Genomic DNA, 13,446 nt, shown 5'->3' with positions numbered 1-13,446 from the left:
GCCAATTTAGTAATCCAGGTGTGTGTATGTTAATTTGTAAAAATATCAAATTATATATTTGTCTAATAGAGCAGAATAGACTATGTAAATTAAGAAATGTACATATTGTAAAATACTTTTCTCTCTTCATCTCATTCTCTGAAGTAATATAGTAAGTGTCTTATGTAAAAAAAAAAATACTTTTCTAAAGTTACTTGAGTGCAGTGTTTTCTATACTTTCTCCATCAAACGTTTATTTTGAGATCCCCCAAATTGTTGAATATGTTTTGCTTAGAAAATTTCTACAAGGTCTGAAAGTTACTATTCTGTGCAATGTTGTTTTTCGGTTATTTGGTATATGGCAGACACATCTGTAGGCAGAACTGAGCGATGTACAGTTCATATTGTTAGCAGCACCTCAAAGCATGGTGTGAAGTGCGCTTAGCAGTGTGTGAAGCTCAGTAGAACCAGAATACACCTTCTGTTAAGTTCTTGAAAGGCTCTATCTTCAGGTGGCTTTGAAATGAATTATGTGTCATGAGGGGGGTGAGCAAAGGAGCTCAGCCAGTAAGAACTATGTGATCTTCATACTTGGTTGAAATTTACTAATATGTATGACCATATTAAACTGGACAAGGACGATCCAGATGCTGGCGTTGATGTAAAAGTCAAAAGAAACTAGTGGGAGATTAACACTGTAGTAAATGTGTTACCGCATTTTAAGGTGCGACCTCAAAGGAATAGTGTGCAATAGTGAGAAATGCTATGCTGACCATTGCTCTAAGCATGGATTAAGCTTTGGGAGTCTGTCATGACCCTAGCAAGAGTTAAATGAGATTCTATGAACAAAACAAAATCTAGATCCTTCCTGAACTGGGCATGGTTCTGGTGGGGCCTTGGGAGACTGCACAAGCTGCTCCATAGAATGCCTCACATCAGAGTGAATCCTTCCCCTAAGCTTCCTTCGTTTGGAACTCTTCGAGCAGATGAGAAAAGAATAGCTGAGACATAAGATTCAGGAGAGAGTACAGTAAGGTGCCGGTGTTGGCAGGGTTTTTCAGTGGTGTGTTTTCAAAGTTGGTGTTAATTGTTCATGTTTTATTTTAGATTTTGCCATGCCTTCACCAACTTGTTCAGCACTATTTGAGGATTCTACATCTCAGTTTGGGTAGCCTGTGTGACATAATGAACAAGCCCAGCCTCAATAGGATCAATTTACCTGCTAGCTCTGCTAAATACCTAAAGGCATTAGTGGGACTACCTTCCTTACCAGGTTTAGTTCGTGAATTTCATCCTTATTAAAAATATAATCTTGGGGAAAGAAAGGTACCTCAGAGTTCAATAAGAGGAAGATAATTCTTGCCTTAACCACCAGCAAGCTTGGCTAGACAAAGTGGACTGTGTTATTGTTGGCATTTCTCATTACAATCACTTCCATCTTAGCCTTGTTGAGACGAATATCGCTATTTTACACAAATAGCATGTAAAAAAGGTAAAACACTGTTGAACAACCATCAGCATCTTCAAAAAAACAATGATACTATAGATGATTCATATATAATTGTTTAATTAACGAGAATTGTGGATTTTTTGATCTTCTGCATCATTTATATTGAACCATCATCAGGACCGAGGTGCTGACCCACAACAATAGAATCTCATTGTTAGAAAATACAATCACATAAACTAACACAGTCCACTATGACTTTGTCTTATACCACAAAGACTAATTCAAACAGCCACAGAGACAAACAGAAAAGGACAACGAAGGTAATATCACTACCAGTACTCACCATGCAAACCACAGACCCCGAGACAATATTATGTGACGTAAGGAATAACAATATGATGGCTCATTGAGATAGAGATTAGACACATGATCTGATGGTTCATTCAGATAGAGATAACATCATGCCCATTTTTTGTTTGTCATCTCATGTGCTGAGCGAAGATGTGAGTAAAGGCTTGTCTTTCATTCCAGCGTATAAAAATGGCCCCTTCTATACAAAACTGGAGATGTTTACTTTTTTAGACACAAGACTGGAACTGTATTGGTTGTTGTAGATCAATTAGATTGAAATGATTTTTCACAAAAACAGATTGTAATATCGAACATGAAGTCCCTGCCTTGACTTCCATCTGTATTTTTCCCACAAGCCAGCTAGTAACCAAAAACGTCACTTTATTCCAGAGTGTAATTTTGTATGAATTGTTTCTCAAAAATAAATATATGAGATCCAAACACTCATTCAATGTGTCTCAGGCATTGAAACGTTTGGTACAAAAACTGCTAGCTGACAAAGGGGGAGGGATTTTGGTATAAGAGTGAGAAAACTATAATGCTGAGATGAATCACCAGCTAGCTCATGTCCAACATTCTCCAGCATTACAAGCAGATCCTACCCTAGAAATTAGGAGAGAAATAAACCTTCTAACTGATTGGGCTTTGTTTGAGGTTTGTAGTCAGGATGAAACAGTTTCTTGAACAATCTAAATAATAGGAATACTGACTTTATATACCTCGCCAAAAATGCATAAAGATTCAAAAAACCCCGAGGCATTCAATTGTTCCCAGTCCATTCTGGAGTCACTCTCCACATATATGTGGATTTCTTTTTAAGACCATTTGTACCCCTTACTAATGTTTTGTTTGCGAGACAGCTTTTTATGGCAATAATAAAAAATCTGAAGGCTTAAAGTTTGACCCAGGACAGGATATTTTGGTGACATTGAAAGCCACAAATTACCTCCAACACCATGCATGCAGGTAGTCGAATCAGTATTATATGGTAGGCCACGACCCCACAGAGTGCCAACAGCATATATAATGGAGTGCGCAAGTATAATGCGGATGGTTAATGACTTCCTTGTTGATAATTTCTATCAGCAAATTAAGAGGAATGCAATGGGCACAAACTGTGGCCCAAACCTGACAATTTTGTATATTGCTCAATTTGAAGACAAAACAATTTATTACAGTGAGAATCCCATTCAGCAAATTTTATCAGAATGTGTATGCTCTGCACAAATTATGTTTGATGATCTGGTGTCCTACAGGTGATCCATTATTGGTATTTCATGAAAGGGTTAATTCCCAGTGTGAAGATTTACAATTTAAAGTTAACTTTGATGAGTCAAATTTACTTTTCCTTGATTTGTGAATGATGGTTAAGAATAGATATATTTACACCAGCATGCTCCAAGAATCTACTGATAGAAATACACTCCTACATTATGGTGGTGCACTTCTATGTAACCCGAGAGACAACTTACACCAGGGGCAATTTTTTATAATGAAAATAAAATGTACTAACTGAATGACTTCTCAAGAGAGGTAGGGGAGTTATTCGCAAAATGTAAAGCATGTGTTTACCCCAGGAGGTTGATACATGTGCTTACCCCAGGAGGTTGATACGCCAAGCTTTACAGATCTTGATACAATAATAAAGACAACTCCTTTCATTAAGAAAGTCAGAAGCCATTATCTATCCCAGTTTGTGTAACTATGTTTGGGATTCTGAGTAATGACATCAGGAAAATTACTTTAAAAAACTGGCAATTGTTGAGCTCTAGCAAATTTAAAATAGCAGAGCTGCTGTTAGTGTTGAAAAGTGCTCCTAATATTGGCGACATACTGATGGAAGATTATGTTGAACATGCAATTAAATCTGGTATTTCTGAGCTGCAAGAATGTGATTCGCTGTTGGTCACTATACATATTGATATTGTACTGCTTGTGATAGAACTCATAATCTTAAATCCTTCTCAATCAATGATAAAGAATGGACTACTTATGAGACATACTTCTCGCAGAGGTAGACAAGGAAAATAAATGGATCTGGAAATTAGATACAATTAGGAATGTTCTAAATTGTACTGTAGATTGGTGTGCACCGTTGGTACTGTACTGATGATTATTGTTGTCATCTGTCTCTGTAGAGATTATGCCTGTAGAGATCTGTGGCAACTTCCTGTCCCATATAATGAATTAGAATGTTCTAAAACATACCAATTCATTAAGCATGTTGTGTTGTACAATTTATTTGGTATGAATCATTATCTGAATAAGACTTTGTACATTTTTGTATTTGTCCCAACACCAGCGTATTTAGGTTACTTGTTGCATCACTACTTTACCAGGTTCATGAAACTGAATCAATATATGTACAATTAATCATGTAGTATGTGATGGCTTCACTAAGCGGTATCAGACTTAATTTGTTTATCTATGAGTATACATGTTTCTATAATATTCATTTAGTTATGTTCTTTTTCTTATACACTGGTTGGTGAAAATTAAGTTGCTCTGGAGTTTCTAAATGCTCATACATCAAGCATATGGAAGCGGTGGTTGTGTGACACCCATAAGTGTACTCCAGTTACAAGAATGTTCAAGCATGGAGTGAGGGTATTGTGCACTTTTACATGAAGTGTGGTATTGAGTTGTTTGTGCACATTATTTGCTGGGCCCTTTTTTTAAGGCTGCATGCGCGCCAGTGGAGGTCAAGCGTCATAGACACATTGCTAGCAGTTCTCATTAACATTATATGTGATTTTTGAAGCAAGAATTGTTGGTCCATTGTTGGATAAATGGTCTGTGACGAAGTGTGAGACAGAAGCATTTTTATAATATACTTGATGGCTTTTCTAAGAGTGCATGCACCATGCACTGAGGTTGGGTGCCCTAGACACATGGGTACCCCACCCTTTTCATTACTAGCAGTTTCTAAGTGACAGTGCAATGTTTAAATGATGGTTCACCACCATATTGTTATGCTTGAAGTGACACTGGGATCAATTGACAAATGATGCAAGCACACATGTGCGACCTGTTTTGAGCCAACGATTCACTGCATCCTCTTGAATACAGGGAACAGCAGCCACGTCCTGTATAGGGCGTGCTACCGGGGCGGTGACGTGGGGCGGGGAAGGGGCAGGGTGGGGGGTTGTAAAATGCGGCATACGGCCAATTTTAGGTAAGTTACAGAAAAACGAAATTCGTTTTTTTTTTTTCGTAACTTACCTGAAATCGGCCATATGCCGCATTTTACAACCCCCCACCCTGCCCCTCCCCCGCCGCATGTCACCGCCCCGGTAGCACGCCCTATATGGACCGTGGCTGGGGAACAGGTAGGTTGAATTATTTATTGAGCCTGAGCATTGTGTTGTACTGAATGAGCAGCAGTTTCTCAAGGGAATCTATAAGTTTATTAGGTAACAACCCCGTGCCAGGCACCACAGCTTAACGGAGTCAAAGGATTCCAAAGTAAACAGAGATAGAACTAGAGGACATATTACCTTGGAACTAATTTACATGGCAGAAAGTCTACTATATTAAAGTCACAACACATCTCCTTTCCTTCACATAAAACAAAGATTGGAGGCCAAATAGACACGTTAATTCAAGACTATGTAAACTACAAGGGAACCAACCATACATATAAATGTAACAACACAACACATCCACACTAAGCAATAAGAAAATGGTTTCCTACAACCCTAAATACAATTTTATCCACACACACAATTCTCCAATCACCCCAGTGGTCTGCAGGACCGCTCTTCTGATCGAAAGCACAATTCCATTTATCAATATTAGAGGCACCCCCCCTGCAGCTCTACCCATAATCTGTGCTCATCTCAAGAGATCACTCACACCTTTTTTTTATTTAACGTTTTTATGAAAGTCAGAATCTGCCATAAACGACCACCCACTACAGCCTTCATCTCCACTTTTTCTCTGTAAACACCCCTATATTGGTATAAAGCAACCCGTCACAAATTCCATGTTCGACCATTTTGCAATTTCATCCAATTGTTTCCAATATCTTTTACTCCATGCAACCCCTTGAACCTTGACAGTTCCTGACCCAACTTACAAAGTTTGATTTTGGCCCAATCCCATACAGAAATTATTCGCTCTACATGCAGATTTGCTAATTTCTCACCACTTCCTGCTGACTTGACATCACACATCCCAGCTGGGCCCTATTTCTTCCCTGTGGACTTGCCCCTCCACACCTCAAAAAGTGACTTTTCTTTTAAGAAATTTAATGCGGTATAGTGTGCTAAATACATCTCCTTTAAAACTTCCTGTAAATTCAACTCTATAGTTATTGGTAACTCCATGGACCCCTTAGCCAATCTATTTTGCCTTTCAACATAGCCATAACCTTTGGTTTGCATAAAGTGGTGCAGATATGTGTGATACCACAGCCTCCTAGAAGCTCCCTCATCTCTACTGACATCAATTGTGTGCTATTGTCAATTACCAGACTAGTAGGAATCCCTTCCATGCAAAAACCTTCTCTTGGTAACTTATTGTAAGTTGACTGGATACATTTCTCATGAATACCACCTCCATCCACTTAGAGTACACATCTACTACCATTGCAGCATATCTCTCCTGCTCTGGTAGATACAACAAATGCCCTATAAATCTAGAAAACCATGTGCTACACCAGTTCAGTGTCACATGGGTACTGGTTTTGAGTTATCACAACCAGTCCCACTTTCAATCATTTCTCTGCATCCCTGCACGCTGCGCAATTTACCACTTATCGTTTTACTTGATCATCTAACCCTGCCTACCAAAATCTTTTCTTCAAATTTGTGATCGTCACTGTCTGACCCAGGTGTCGATCATGAGCCAGGGCTATCAACTTTTCTCTAACACCAAATGGAGAAACAAATCTATCCCTTTTATTTATCACAATCTCGTTACAAATGGAGATTTCCTCTACAATTTCTTTTTATATGGTTGGGCACCTTCTGCAGAATACTCTCTCTACTTGTGCGTTCCTTCAAAAGCACACATATAGCCTGCAAAGTCATTTCTTCCCTCATAGCCATGATCCAGTCCTCTTTAGATTTAGTATTTGCTAAACCCTTCATTGAATCTCCTGCACATGCTACCATCTCCTTTGTCCCCTGATCACAATCCTCTTCTGAGACATCGGGCAACTGAGATAATCAGTCAGTGACCTTATTTTTCCAACCTGGAACACATTCCAACATACAACTGTATACCTACAACTTAGCTGCCAACCCTGCCAATTTAGATTAACAGTTATTTGTCCCAACAGGTCTCAATACCCTTAGCAGTGGCTTGTGATTAATCCGCAACACAATTTTACTTCTGCAGATATATGTATGAAAGTGGCCCACACTGAGTCTAATGCCTCCGTCTCTATTGCTGAGTAACTTCTCTCTGCTCTATACAGAGAGTGAGAAGCAAATTTTACATTCTTCTGCATTTTTCCATGTAATTGGGGGAAGGTAGTTCCAAACCTAGCAGCACTTACATCTACTGTGACAATGGTCTTTAGGTCAGTTTGAAAAGGACCTAAAACATTTGCATTGATAATGTGTCTGCTTTTGCTTTCAGAAACGCTTTCTGTTGTTCTTCTGCCCACTCAAACCTTTCCCCTTTCTCAACAACACTCTCAGGTTTTCAGTCTTATGTGCAAAGCCCTTCACAAGCTTATAATAATATTCTATAAGACCAATAAACAATGTCAGTTTTTCTCTGTCATCTGGCACCATGGCATTTACTATGGCACTCACAAGGTCAGATTTAGGTCTAACTCCTTTGCCTGAAATCAAATGTCCTAAATATTCTACTTGTTGCTCCAAAGCTCTGTAATTCTCCTTTCAAAGAGTGAGTCCTGAGTTAGAAATTATACTTAAAATGTGTTGCAATACATCATTGTGACTTTCAATGGAAAAAAACTATATCGTCCTCAAAGAAAACAACATTTTTGAGTCCAGCTAAAACATTCAACATCAGTCTCTGAAAAACACTGGCTGTCAAGGGTAACCCAAATGCCAACCTAGTAAATTGATACACACCCACAGTGGTAATAAATGTCATTAATGCCTTAGACTCTGGTAAGCACTTTCACTGTCTCTCACGTGTATTTAATTAGTTGTATAGCACCTCCTATACCAGTGTAGGGTGTCAGGGCACTTTCCATCACACACACACTACAAAGAGACAATCAATCATAGGTGTGTAAATCCATGTATAGGAAATGTTACATAAGCCAGAAGACTACAAGGTGTAGGAGTCACATGAAATACATACTGGTAGACATTTTAGTTTAAGAGTGTTTGGTCTGGAGAAGCACAGACTCAGAATTGAAAACATAACCCGATGGTTTGGGGTTACATTTAATAATAGGGATTTTTTATTCTTACCAAAATGAACCCTTTTTGAAACATTACAATAATGAAAGACAGAGGAAAATTATAATGCTCTAATCTATATCTTGCAGTTTTGCATGCAGCTCTTTGACAGTTATTAGCTCACAGTTCCATGTTAGGATTTTAATATCTACACTGCCAGTAACAAAAGGATCTCTCTGACAAAAGCACTGACTGATTTAAAATATATGCACTTTCAGATCTGCATGGTACACATTCTTGGCAGCAGGCATATAAACCCTCTGTGCTACCATACAATGAGTTAAAACTTCCACTAGACAAAACTCCTTCTCTCTCCAGGAAGAACATTAGTCACCGTACATATCTTGACATTTTTATTGCTGTATGAGAATTGCCGGAGGCTAGCAATGCAGCAGCAGGTGCTTTTAAAGCTATAAAATACTTCCAAGAACGGCGCCACCTTGAAGAGTCAGCACCCGGTGCGGAGGCACAGGTCGCACCGCCCTAGAGCCGGCCCAGCACCCTAGAATGATGCCTATGTTCTCCCGGAAGTTCTGAGATACGTATGTCTAATTCTTTCCAGAAGTCAAAAGAATTATCAAGCATTGATATTTACAATGGCAAGTTATCATTTTTCCTTGAGATCCTGAAAATTAGCCAATGTCCTTGGTGGTCATGTGTGTGTGATAGGGCATTCATTTTGGTGGTTCTGGAGAACAAGGTGATAACTCCGTTTTTCTGGCATCTTTGGTAGACTCTACATCAGTCTCTTGAAGTATATTATGTCCCCCTTCAGTATATTATAGCAATTTTTTTACATTTTACTTGGTGTAACAGTCTCTTAGTATTTAGTGAGATAGTCCTAAGGTCAGCCATCTGTTAGCAGTGTTGAGGCACTTATTCCCTTATCTCTATTATTTTCCTTTTCCCATTTTTCTCCTCCGCGTCCTGCCCCTTATGCCAGTTCCCGCCGCTGCTGCCCTCCCCCGACCTCTACTTAATGGAGGCTGCTGCGCGCTGAGTTGAGCATAACCCCCTGGGTTCCTCCTCTCCTGGCGCTCAGCCTCGCAGCTCCCCCAGGCAGTGCTCTGCCTTTGACTCGCACAGACCACGGTTTGAGGCCCCATGCCCCGCACTGTACTGCTCTTTATTTCTTTTACTTGTTCTCGTTCTGGTGACTTGTTACTTAGGTGACTTGTTCTCGTTTTTTTTTCTTCTTGTTTTTTATTTTTAATCTTGTATCTTTCTTTGTATTCCCTTACCTCTATTATTTTCCTTTTCGCCATTTTCCTCCTCTGCGTCCTGCCCCTTCTGCCGGTTCCTGCCGCTACTGCTGCCGCGGCACCTCCCGCGTCTTTCCCGCTCCCGCCTCCCGCCTCCCAGCTGACCCGCCCTCCCCCGACATCTACTTAATGGAGGCCGCTGTGCAGGCAGGCACGCCGGAGGCACGCCAAAGACAAGCCCATCTGCACCTGTCCGCGACCTGACCACGAGGTGGCATCGCAATTGCCCACAAAGCCATCCTCTGCCTGAGCACCTACACCGATGGGCCACAGACCTTATAGAACACCTCTACTTCAAGTTAAAGGTCAACCTGACGACCACCCTACATGGCACCCTCATCTACTGACCTCCCGGACCACGCGCACGCTTCTCCGACTCCATCACCGACATAATCACCCCGCATGCTATCTCCTCCACCGACTATATTTTGCTGGGAGACCTCAACTTCCGCCTCGACAACCACCAAGACTCCAACTTCATCTCCCTCCTGGAAAACCTCCACGTCATCGGACTCAATCAGATCGTACCAGGACCAACGCACTCAGCAGGACACCCTCGACCGTATCTTCACAGCAGGAAACTCCTTCTCCTTCAGCCACACCTCTGAACTCCCATGAACGGACCACTGCTGCATCCACTTCACCCACAAAGTGAACATCCCCCACAGACGCCCACCCCAGCTCCAACGCAGGAACTGGAACAAGACCTCCGACGAGCAGCTCACCACCACCCTCAGCGGCTCCACGCCCACAGTCTCAGACAACGACTCCACCACCGCCGCCCGCACCCTAAATAAATGGATCACAGACTGTGCCAACACCGTCACCCCCCTCAAAAAATCCTCCAATCTTTACGTCAAGAAGACCAGATGGTTCTCCACTGAACTCCAGGAATCCAGACGAACCTGCAGACATCTCGAAAAACTATGGAGGAACTCCAAAACCCCAGCGAACCTCGACAACTACAAAACAGCCACCACTGCTCACCACAAACTCATCAGACACTCAAGGAAGAAAGCACTCTAGGACAGAATCTCCGCCTACGCACAAAACAGCAATGAACTCTTCGGCTTCATCAAAGAGTTTGCCCAACCCAACAGCGAATCCACCAACATCCCACCCTCCCAGGACCTCTGCGACAAACTCAGCACCTTTTTCCATCACAAAACCAAGACCATCTACGACAACTTTGACAATAACAACCGCCACAAGGGACCCACTCCCACCACCCCCTGCACCACACAGCTGATGCTGGACAGCTGGACTGCCCTCAGCATTGAAAACACCCTAAAGACCATGAGGAAAACCCACTCCGGGACCCCATGGACCCCGCCCCCATCATATCTACCAAAGAGCCGCAGACATCATTGCCCCAGAGCTACAAAGAATCATCAACCGACCCTTCAAGACCGCCTCCTTCCCCGATGACTGAAAACACGCCAATATCAATCCTCTCCTAAAGAAACCATCAGCGGACCCCACCGACCTCAAGAACTACAGATCGATCCCCCTACTTCCCTATACAGCAAAATTCATTGAAAAAGCTGTCAGCAGCCAACTAGCTTCCGTCATCGATGAGAACAACATCCTCGACTCCTTCCAATCAGGCTTCAGGAAGAACCACAGCACAGAAATCGTCATCATCGCCGCGACAGATGACATCCGCTCCCTCCTTGACAGCGGAGAGACTGTGGCCCTCATCCTCCTGGACCTCTCTGCGGCCTTCAACACAGTCTCACACAGCACCCTAGCCCACAGACTCCACAATGCAGGAATCCGGAACAAAGCCCTCGACTGGATCCGCTCATTCCTCTCCGTCAAAACGCAGCAGGTCAAAATACCACCCTTCATCTCGGAGGCCACACCAACCACCTGGGGATTCCCCCAAGGATCCTCCATCAGCCCTTCTCTGTTGAACGTCTACATGGCCCCTCTCGCTTCCATCGACAGACCACACGGACTCAACATTGTATCATACGCAGACGACACCCAACTCATCCTCTCACTATCCAATGAACCCAACATCGCAAAACACAACTTTCAAGAAGGAATGGAAGCAGTCGCCAGGTGGATGAAGTACAGCTGCCTACAACTGAACACAGACAAAACCGAAGTACTCATCATAGGCCCACATCCCGATGCCTGGAAAGAGACGTGGTGGCCCCCAGCCCTCGGGAACCCACCCCCACCCGCTGACCACGCACGCAACCTCGGAATCATTCTGGACTCAGAACTCAAAATGGACCACCAGATCAACGCCGTCACCTCTTCTTGTTTCACACCCTCCGTCTCCTATGAAAAACGTTCAACTGGATCTCCCTTGAACACAGAAAAACCATCACCCATGCCCTCATCAGCAGCAGACTGGACTACAGCAATGCACTCTACATCGGGATCAACAAGTACCTCACCCACAAACTCCAGAACATCCAGAATGCAGCGGCCAGACTAGTCCTCAACCTACTGCGCCATTGCCACATCACCCAACACCTGCGGACTCTACATTGGCTCCCCGTTGAGAAGAGAATCACCTTCAAACTTCTCACCCAGGCCCACAAAGCCCTCCACAACACCGGCCCTGCCTACATGAACCACCGCCTCTCGTTCGTCGCACCCCAAAGATCCCTCCGCTCAGCCCAGCTCTCCCTCGCCACGGTACCGCGCATCAAGAACACCAAAACAGGAGGTTGTTCCTTCTCCTTCCTCGCGGCAAAGGCATGGAACACCCTCCCTCTCCAGCTCCGCCAGACACCTACTCTCTCCAAGTTCCTGAAGGACCTCAAGACCTGGCTCTTCAACAAATCAATATGAGCGTCTGGCACCGCACGTACCCTTAAAGGCCAGCGAAGACCTCTGACCCACTTGGCCTCTACCGACACTCCGGGAGTGCCTAGGAGCTGCCCCCCACCCAGCGTCTTGAGACCCTTCCAGGTGAGTAGCTTTGCCTAACGAACCCATGATTGATTGATTGATTGATAGATGGTATGTTGCTGGAGAGTGAGGCAATCACACTCAATCTCTCCAAAACAAAGATCTTTCCCAAGAACATTCTCTGTACCCCCTTGATTCCTTTATTCTGGGCAATGCTGACTGGAAATGGCAACCTGATGCACTGAATTACCTTGGCATCTGGTTCGGGAAAGATCTACAATTTTCCCTCACGATTAACACATAGAGATTATATTGATGCTAATCAGCACACCAGGTAAATGGGGCCCCGAAACACTAACAGAACAATTATATGTGACTTATCTACAGTATCCTTGCTTAATGAAGATGCGATAGTTATCTAATGGTGTTTTAACTTTTTTGCATGTTATGTGCTTGTGTAAAATAGTATTGTTTTTCTAGCTCTGTTTATATTGGTGCTACTCTGATGTCTTTGACTACAAAAGTTAAACTTTTCTGCAGTGCTGTTGTGTTCTATTGACATGTTCCCACATTGTCCACTTAGTTTTCTGAGAAGATTGGTATTTTTCTCACAATTAATTAGGTAGCCAAAAATAAAAAGTTTTGCAAAAAAATTCTCATAAAAAACTGAGGCCCTCGAAGTTAATTTTGATTATATGTATTTATACCCAGGTTGGTATATTGATTAACTCTATTTGTTTTGTTCTAGCTTGTACAGATTAATGAAGCTCTATCTCATCCAGTGATCTATGTTTATGAGGTATGCAAATATGTTCTCATTTTCAGATCCCCTCAGAACTCTGAGTTGGTTTTGGGTGTCATCAACATACTCCTGGGTCTGAAAGTGGTGTGACTCAATAAGTTAGATTATGGGGCATATGTACTTGTTTAATGGCAGTGGTGATAAGGAGGAACCCTGCAGAACCTTCCATCCCCAAGGTGATTCAACAGGGGCAGGCTATTTTAAAGTATAGATCTAGTTCAAAGGGATGATTCGATTCTTTTAAATGTTGTTCCAGTAATCCTTGCCCATCACACAAGGATATGAGAAGTATGTGGTGATTTGCTGCATCATCTGCAGAAGTCAGATAAAGATAGTTTAGGGCTT

This window comes from Triturus cristatus, chromosome 5_1, assembly GCF_964204655.1.
Source record: "Triturus cristatus chromosome 5_1, aTriCri1.1, whole genome shotgun sequence".
NCBI lineage: Eukaryota > Metazoa > Chordata > Amphibia > Caudata > Salamandridae > Triturus > Triturus cristatus.
The sequence above is the reverse complement of the archived record's forward strand: the minus strand, read 5'-3'. Positions refer to the sequence as shown.